Here is a 9,756-nt window from a genome sequence, read left to right on the forward strand (position 1 = left end):
ATCCTATCCAGTGCAAAATAAAGACTTGCATTTATATAGCGCCTTTCATAACCTCAGGACGTCATAAAGCACTTTACAGCCAATTAAGTACTTTTTGAAATGTAGTCACTGTTGTAGGAAACGCGGCAGCCAATTTGCACACAGCAAGGTCCCACAAACAGCAAAGTGATAATGACCAGATAATCTGTTTTTTTAGTGATGTGGATTGAGGGGTAAATATTGGCCAGGACACCGGGGATAACTCCCCTGCTCTTCTTCGAAATAGTGCCATAGGATCTTTTACATCCATCTGAGAGAGCAGACAGTTTAACGTCTCATCTGAAAGATAGATGTTTTATAGGACTTTAAGGATGATTTATAATAACTACTTAAACATGAGAGTGTTTTATGCCCCCGGTATCCTACAATGAAATAAAACCCAATATTACTGCAGTGCTAAATGTGCTACTCCAGCACTTGAGTTCAGTGCAACTGAACTGAGCATTGGAGCCCGTATTTGTCACTGCCTGCCATCAGTCCTGCCCTCCAATAACAAGAACTTGTATTTATATTGCACCTTTAATGTAGTAAAACGTCCCAAGACACTTCACAGGAGTATTATAAGACAAAAGTTTGACACCGAGCCACATAAGTAGAAATCACGGCAGATGATCAAAAGCTTGGTAAAAGAGATAGGTTTTAAGGAGTGTCTTAAAGGAGGAAAGAGAGGTAGAGAAGCAGAGAGGTTCATGGAGGGAGTTCCAGAGCTTGGGGCCTAGGCAACAGAAGGCACGGCCGCCGATGGTTGAGCGATTATAATCAGGGATGCTCAAGAGGGCAGAATTTGAGGAGCGCAGACATCTCAGGGGGTTGTGGGGCTGGATGAGATTACAGAGATAGGGAGGGGTGAGGCCATGGAGGGATTTGTAAACAAGGATGAGAATTTTGAAATCGAGGCGTTGCTTAACCGGGAGCCGATGGCATTCCGGTGAACGGTACAGGTTTGTGCCGTCAATACCCCACATGGTGAGTCCGCAAAGGAGGCTCTGGAAATAATCAGGAGGGTCATTAGAAAGCCGCTCCCATCTACCTCCCCGTAATCAGCTGAGCTGCAGTAAGAGCACGTAGCTGGGAGCAGTCAGGGGACAAGTGAGAAAATAATAACAGAAAGACTTGCATTTCTACAGCACCTTCCATGGCCTCCGGTCATCACAAAGCGTATTACAGCCAATGAAATACCTTTGAATCAAAGTCACTGTTGTAATGTAGGGAAATATAGCAGTCAATTTTCACACAGCAAGGTCCCATGATCATAAGAAATAGGAGCAGGAGTAGGCCATTTGGCCCCTCGAGGCTGTTCCGCCATTCAATAAGATCATGGCTGATCTGATCATGGACTCAACTCCACTTCCCTGCCCGCTCCCCATAACCCTTTACTCCCTTATCGGTCAAAAATCTGTCTATCTCAGCCGTAAATATATTCAATGACCCAGCCTCCACAGCTCTCTGAGGCAGAGAATTCCATAGATTTACAACCCTCTGAGAGAAAAAATGTCTCCTCATCTCAGTTTTAAATGGGTGGCCCCTTATTCTATGTCCCCTAGTTTTAGTTTCCCCTAGGAGTGGAAATATCCTCTCTGCATCCAGAAAATCTGTTATTTTACTGATGTCCAGGAAGAACTCCCCTGCTCTTCTTCAAAATAGTGCCGTGGGATCTTTTATGTCTACCTGAGAGGGCAGACGGGGCCTCTCAGTTTAACATCTCAGCTGAAAGACGGCCATGCTGCGCTCCCTCAGTGCTGTACTGGAATGTCAGCCTGGATTATGTTTTCAAGTCTCTGGAGTGGGATCACAAGCAGTGCTGTAAAGGCACTACCCACGCACTTCTGACTCAGAGCTGAGAGTGCTACCCACTGTACCACGGTCGACACCTGAAATTAGTTATGTTCACTTATCACACCCCTGAAATAAATCATCTTGCTTGTGTACATTATCCCTCAGTGCTGGGTGCTGCCAACTGTTGGAAGTTAAAAAAAAATGTCATTTCAAACTCGAACCCAACCCACCCACTCCTGGTTTTAACGGAGACAGGGCGAAGGGCAGGTGACCAATTCGCTCTCAGGAGGCGGGACGGTAATTGTGACCTTTTAAGGAGGCTGCATGCCTCTATTTTAACAAGCTTTCTATTTTTAACTCAGGTCGGCAGGTAAAAGGAGGTGAAAAGAACATAAGAAATAGGAACAGGAGTCGGCCATTTGGCCCCTCGAGCCTGCTCCGCCATTTAATAAGATCATGGCTGATCTGATCATGGTCTCAGCTCCACTTCCCCGCCCGCTCCCCATAACCCTTCATTCTCCTATCGTTCAAAAATCTCTCTATCTCCACTTTAAATATATTCAATGACCCAGCCTCCACAGCTCTCTGGGGTAGAGAATTCCAAAGATTCACGATCCTCTGAGAAAGGAAATTCCTCCTCATTTCTGTTTTAAATGGACGACCCCTTATTCTGAAACTGTGCCCCCACGAGGGGAAACATCCTCTCTGCATCTTCCCTGTCAAGCCCCCTCAGAATCTTATACGTTGCAATTAAGATCACCTCTCATTCTTCTGAACTCCAATGTGTACAGGCCCAAACTACTCAACCTATCTTCATAAGTCAACCCCCTCATCTCCGGAATCAACCTCGTGAACCTTCTCTGAACAATGCAAGTATATCCCTCCTTAAATAAGGAGACCAAAACTGTATGCAATACTCCAGGTGTGGTCTCACCAACGCCCTGTACAGTTGTAGTAGGACTTCCCTGCTCCATCCCCCTTGCAATAAAAGCCAGCATTCCATTTGACTTCCTAATTACTTGCTGTATCTGTATGCTAACTTTTTGTGTTTCATGTACAAGGACCCCCAGGTCCCTCTGTACTGCAGCATTTTGTAATCTCTCCCCATTTAAATAATAATGAAGAAAAGGGTTGGATCGATGAGGTAAGTCCCTTTACAACACTGCCTGAGGGCCAGCAGGAGCAGGACTGTTTCCTCCAGGTCCAACAAGCTATCCTGTAAACCCATGCCCCCACCCCACCAAACCCCGCACGATCTGTCTGACCCCCACCCCCACGATCTTCCCCCGATTGCTCCTCCCACCCCCCCACACCAAAACCCGCGGGGTCTATCTGACCACCACCTCCACGATCCTCCCCCATCCTACCCCCGATCGTGTCTCCCACGGCCACCCCCACCCCCACACCAAACCCCACCCAATCTGCCTGACCTCCACGATCTTCCCCCGATCGCTCCTCCCAAGCCCCCCCCACCCCTCCACACCAAACCCCGCCCAATCTGTCTGACCCCCACCCCCATGGTCTTCCCCTGATCTCTCCTCCCACCCCCCTCACCAAACCCCGTGCGAACTGTCTGTCTCCCACCCCAACAATCTTCCCCCCGACCTCCCCCCAATTGCATCTCCTACGCACCCCCCCACCCGCCCCCACCACACGACCTACCTGTGTCCTTCCGCTCCCAGCTCTCCCGCCCGACAGTCCGCCAGCCTGTCACATCAAACTAGCTGTCAGGCGGAAGATCTGGCGACAAACTTTGAAACACGTCCTGTAGTTAAAAAGTACAGGACTGTAAATGCATGTACCTGTGAGTTAGCTCATAGGTTTGTCGAGCTGTTACATTGTGAGTGGCTTAGCCAGTCACGTGATATTCACAAGTCTCAATAAAACCCCAGCCAGTTGAGTCCAGGACATCCATGATGCGGTATGCCGTTGTGAGCCTAGTGGATGAACTGGTAATGAGTAGTGTGATTGTTAAACCTTTGTCAATAAACCAACTAGTTCTTAAAAAAAGAACCCATGAAACAAATACATTGCAAGGATATTCAAGACATACAAGACTTTAGGGATAGGGTTAACACAAGATAACATCTAAAAGCCATACAAAGGAGGATTTAAAAAAATACATCAAGCCTATAATTTACAATTGTTCCTCATTCTGCTCAAGAAACTTGGAAGGTGTTACATTCAATTTAACAACACCCCACAAATCAGTTTGTAGAAGAGGAAAGTGAAAAATATAGTTGGCAAGGGTCAAAGACAATTTCAAAGATGATAACTGCACTTAAAAGGGTTATTCTTGTAATCATCATCATCTACATGTAACTCACATAGTAGTTTCCTCACGATGAGAGAGAACATACCTCAGATACTCATCATCATAGGCAGTCCCTCGAAACGAGGATGACTTGCTTCCATGCCAAAAAAGAAATGAGTTCACAGGTGTTTCAATGAAGGACCTAATATTCCAGATCCCGAACTACATGTTGAAGGGTGGAAGATGCCTGTGCGTGGATATTTTTAAGGTGGGGTGGCCGTTGCACACCAGCCACCACACGGGCTTGACAGAGCTAGGTCATGGTCCAGTGGCAAGGATTATCCAAGACGACTGCAGACCTGCTCTGTCATAATACAGTACATAACTCCTACCTTACCCCATTCCAAATCCACGCCTCGGTAAATGCCAGTATCATTGTTGCAGCTTCTCACAGATGAGAAAGCCTGTCATCACTAAACACGTTTACACTGTCTGCTGTAGGTTCTCCGAGAGCCACAAGGTGGCACATTAGTAGTTTCAGTGCGATCTGCAGAGTGTCGAACCAAAGTGAAAGCTTTGAGTGCAAATTCCAACACAGGTTTCAAATTGCAGAACAAAAAGGGAGAGACAGGTCGACATTAATAACCTTGCAGCAAGGGCGTGTAATGTATTTGCTTCATGGGTTCTTTGCTTAAGAATTCACAGCAACACATTGCGATTAAGAACCAGTTGATTTATTAGCAAAGGATTAACAATCACACTACACATTACCAGTTCATCTACCAGGCTCACAAATGCATCGTGGATGACCTAGAACCAACGGGCTTGGATTTTATTGAGTCTTGTGAACATCACGTGACTGGCTAAGCCACTCACAATGTAACAGCTCTATAAACCCATGAGCATACTCACAAGGGCGTACATTACAAGCGTGTAATTGGCAAATTAATTTAAATATAGGTAAGTGTGAGGTGGTGTATTTTGGTAGGCAGAGCAAGGAGCCCACATTGTCCTTGGAAAATAAGTGTCTAAATAGGGTAGAGGAGCAAAGGGATCATGGGATACGGATATACAAATCATTAAAAGTAGCAACGCAGGTTAATAAAACCATCATCATTAAAAAAAACAAAGGACTGTGGTTCATTTCAATCGGGATATAATTGAAAAGCAGAGAAGGTACGTTAAGCTTATATAAAACCTTGGTTACCATACTTAAGAGTACTATGCACAATTCTGGTCTCCATATTATGAAAACGATATAGAAACACAGGAGAAGATGCAAAAATGGTTGACACGAATGATACCAGAACTGAGAGGTTATACCTATCAGGAAAGACTGAACAGACTGGTAATCTTTTCTCTGGAAAACAGAAGACTGACGGGTGCCCTGATAGAGGTCTTCAAGATTATAAGAACATAAGAAATAGGAGCAGGAGTAGGCCATACGGCCCCTTGAGCCTGCTCCGCCATTTAATACGATCATGGCTGATCCGATCATGGACTCAGCTGCACTTCCCTGTCTGCACCCCAGAACCCCTTATTCCCTTTTAGGTTAAGAAACTGTCTATATCTGTCTTAAATTTATTCAATGCCCCAGTTTCCACAGCTCTCTGAGGCAGTGAATTCCACAGATTTACAACCCTCTGAGATAATAAATTTCTCCTCATCTCAGTTTTAAGTGGACGGCCCCTTATTCTAAGATCATGCCCTCTAGTTCTAGTCTCCCTCATCAGTGGAAACATCCTCTCTGCATCCACCTTGTCAAGCCCCCTCATAGGGGTCAAGTTTCGGGCCATGCCTAGAACGGCACAGCCCCGCGAGCCACGCCTGATGTCCGCGCTCAAAACCGCGCCTAAAATTTACCTCGGTATTCTCCCCGCTGCTGGAATGCTCCAGGCCCTTGGCGCAGCGCAGCAGAAGCTGTGGGGGGCGGAGCCAGGTCCTGGCGCTGAAAACAGCGCCAGGACCTCTGCACATGCACGTTACAGTGTATGTGCATGTGCAGTAGCTCTAGGCCGCCGAGGCTGCGTGGGAGGCCCTGGCCGAATGGGCTCACTGGGGCGGCGAAGATTGGACTCGGGCCTCCCTCCTTTTGAGCTCCTGCTCCAGCTCCCACCCCCTCCCCCCACCCACCTGTTCAGCTCCCGCTCACTCCACGTCTTCGGCGGGGCCCGCCTGCCCGGCATCTTGCTGGGGGCGGGCCCCGTGCGAAGTCTTCGGCCTAGTTTCCTCTTGTCAACCGGGCCCGTTCAGCCTCCCCCCCTCCCTCCCTCTCCTCTCAACCCCCCCTCCCTCTCCTCTCACCCCCCCTCCCTCTTTTCTCCCCACTCCCTCCCTCTCCTCTCCCCCCCTCCCTCCCTCTCCGCTCCCCCCTCCCTCTCTCTCCTCCTCCTCCCTCCCTCTCCCCTCCCTCTCTCTCCTCTCCCCCCTCACTCCCTCTCCTCTCCCCCCTCCCTCCCTCTCCTCTCTCCCCTCCCTCCCTCTCCTCTCTCCCCCTCCCTCCCTCCCTCTCCTCTCCCTTCCTCTCCCTCCCCGCCCCTCTCCCTCCCCCTCCTCCCCTCCCCTCCATCCCCTCCTCTCCCTCCCCCCTCCCCCTCTCCTCTCCCCCCTCCCTCCCTCTCCTCTACCCCCCTCCCTCCCTCGCCTCTACCCCCCTCCCTCCCTCGCCTCTACCCCTCTCCCTCTCCTCCCCCTCTCCTCTCCCCACCCCCTCCCTCTCCTCTCCTCTCCCCCTCCCTCTCTCTCCTCTCCCCCTCCCTCCCTCTCCTCTCCCCCCTCCCTCCCTCTCCTCTCCCCCCTCCCTCCCTCTCCTCTCCCCCCTCCCTCCCTCTCCTCTCTCTCCCTCCCTCCCTCCCTCTCCTCCCCCCTCCTCTCCCTCCCTCCTCTCCCTCCCCGCCCCTCTCCCTCCCCCTCCTCCTCTCCCCTCCATCCCCTCCTCTCCCTCCCCCCCCCCCACCCCTCGCTGTCAGAAACACAGCGAGACACGGACAGACAGAGAGAGACACTGGCAGACAGAGAGAGAGATACTGACAGAGAGAGAGACACTGACAGAGACAGAGAGAAAGAGAGACACTGGGGGGGCCCGTCCCAGCACGCTGTTGGAGAGCTCCCGGTGCTGCAGTTGGTGAGTAGAAACGTAATTTTTTATTTATTGATTTTTTAATTATTTTTTTTATTAATTTTTTAAAAAATTTTAGATTGATTTATTGGTTGATTTATTGATTTATTTATCAATTATTATTGATGATGGCTCTTTATTTGTAAAAGTGAAGTGTTTCATGTTTGTAAACTTCCCTCCCCCCTATCTCTCGTTCCCTAAGTGTAGGCAAGGTTTTTCTGAGCGTACAAAAATCTACACTTACTCCATTCTAAGTTAGTTTGGAGTAAGTTTTCGCTGCCTAAACTTGCAAAACAGGCGTAAGTGGCCAGACACACCCCCTTTTGAAAAAAAAATCTGTTCTAAAATAAAACTGTTCTAACTCACCAGAACTGGAGCAAACTAAATGCCGAGAATTGTAATTTCTAAGATACACCATTCTAAACTAGTTGCTCCAAAAAAATAGGAGCAACTCAGGCCGAAACTTGATCCCATAATCTTATACGTTTCGATAAGATCACCTCTCAATCTTCTGAATTCCAATGAGTAGAGGTCCAACCTACTCAACCTTTCCTCATAGGTCAACCCCTTCATCTCCAGAATCAACCTAGTGAACCTTCTCTGAACTGTCTCCAAAGCAAGTATATCCTTTCATAAATATGGAAACCAAAATTCCACGCAATATTCCAGGTGTGGCCTCACCAATACCCTGTAAAACTGTAGCAAGACTTCCCTGCTTTAATACTCCATCCCCTTTGCAATAAAGGCCAAGATTCCATTGGCCTTCCTAATCACTTGCTGTACCTGCATACTATCCTTTTGTGTTTCATGCACAAGGACCCCCAGGTCCCGCTGTACTGCAGCACTTTGCAATCTTTCTCCATTTAAATAATAACTTGCTCTTTGATTTTTTTTTCTGCCAAAGTGCATGATCTCACACTTTCCAACATTATACTCCATCTGCCAAATGTTTGCCCACTCCCTTAGCCTGTCTATTATGAAAGATTTTGATAGGGTAGACATAGAGAAGATGTTTCCACTTGTGGGGGAGACCAGAACTAGTGGCCATAAATATAAGACAGTCAACAATAAATCCAACAGGGATTTCAGGAGACACTTCTTTACCCAGAGTGGTGAGAATGTGGAACTTGCTACCACAGGGAGTAGTTGAGGCAAATAGTATTGATGCGTTTAAGGAGAAGCTAGATAAGCACATGAGGGAGAAAAGAATAGAAGGGTATGCTGGTCAGGTGAGGTGGGAGGAGGCTCATGTGGAGCATAAACACTGGCACGGATGTGTCGGGCCTTTTTCCGTGCTGTAACCATTCTATGATTCTAGGTAATCTTTGCCAACTCATGCTGCGATAGGGCTTCACAGCTACCATAGGAGCAGGAGGCCATTGAGCCCCTCGAGACTGTTCCGCTATTCAAGGGCTGATCTGTATCGTAACTGCATCTACCCGCCTTGGCTCTGTAACCCTTAATAACATTTGTCGAACAAAAATCTATCAATCTCAGTTTCAAAATGTTTAATTGCCCCCCAATTTCAACAGCTTTTTGGGGGATAATGTTCCAGACTTCCACTATCCCTTGTTATCCTCTGGTCCCTAGGCTAACGCCCATTCTTCACAAGGAAGCCTAGACAATGATTGTTAACAGACCGCTCAACCAGGGGAGGCATCTAGCTGAGGCTGGCTCAGATGATACGCATTTTCCAACAGTCTTCAGGAAGCAGGAACCCTCGTTGTTTTCCCTTCCGAGCGCAAAGGTCAACTTTAGCATCCCCACTATCACCCCAGCTGACTTCAGCTAACTCCATGCACCGATAAGGGATCACATCTGCATGTGTGTGATCTCTTAGCGGTGCTGGAGTGTCAGCCATGGCTCAGTGGGGAGCACTCTTGTCTCTAAGCTAGGAGGGTTGTGGGTTCAAATCCCAATCCGGGGACTAGAGCACAAAAATCCAACCTGACACTCCAGTACAGTGCTGACGGAGTGCTGCATTGTTGGAGGTATGGTCTTTCAGATGAGATGTTAAAACAAGGCACCTTCTACCCTCTCATGTGGACATAAAAGATCCCATGGCACTATTTCAAAGACAAGCAGGGGAGTTATCCCTGGTGTCCTGGCCAATATTTATCCCTCAACCAACATCTAAGTTCATTATCACATTGCTGTGTGTGGGAGCTTGCTGTGCGCAAATTGGCTGCCGCATTTCCTACATTACAGCAGTGACTATACTTCAAAAGTACTTCATTGGCTGGAAAGTGCATTGGGATGTCCTGAAACGTGAAAGGCGCTATATAAATGCCAAGTCTTCTTCGACAGTACCTCCCAAACCCGTGACCTCTACCGCCTAGAAGGACAAGGGCAGCAGGCGCATGGGAATACCACCACCTCCACGTTCCCCTCCAAGTCACACATCATCCTGACTTGGAAATATATCGGCCGTTCCTTCATCGTCGCGGGGTCAAAGTCCTGGAACTCCCTCCCTAACAGCACTGTGGGAGCACCTTCACCACACGGACTGCAGCGGTTCAAGAAGGTGGCTCACCATCACCTTCTCAAGGGCAAATAAGGATGCGCAATA

The sequence above is a fragment of the Pristiophorus japonicus genome, chromosome 21 (assembly GCF_044704955.1).
Source record: "Pristiophorus japonicus isolate sPriJap1 chromosome 21, sPriJap1.hap1, whole genome shotgun sequence".
In the NCBI taxonomy this organism is placed as follows: Eukaryota; Metazoa; Chordata; class Chondrichthyes; family Pristiophoridae; genus Pristiophorus; species Pristiophorus japonicus.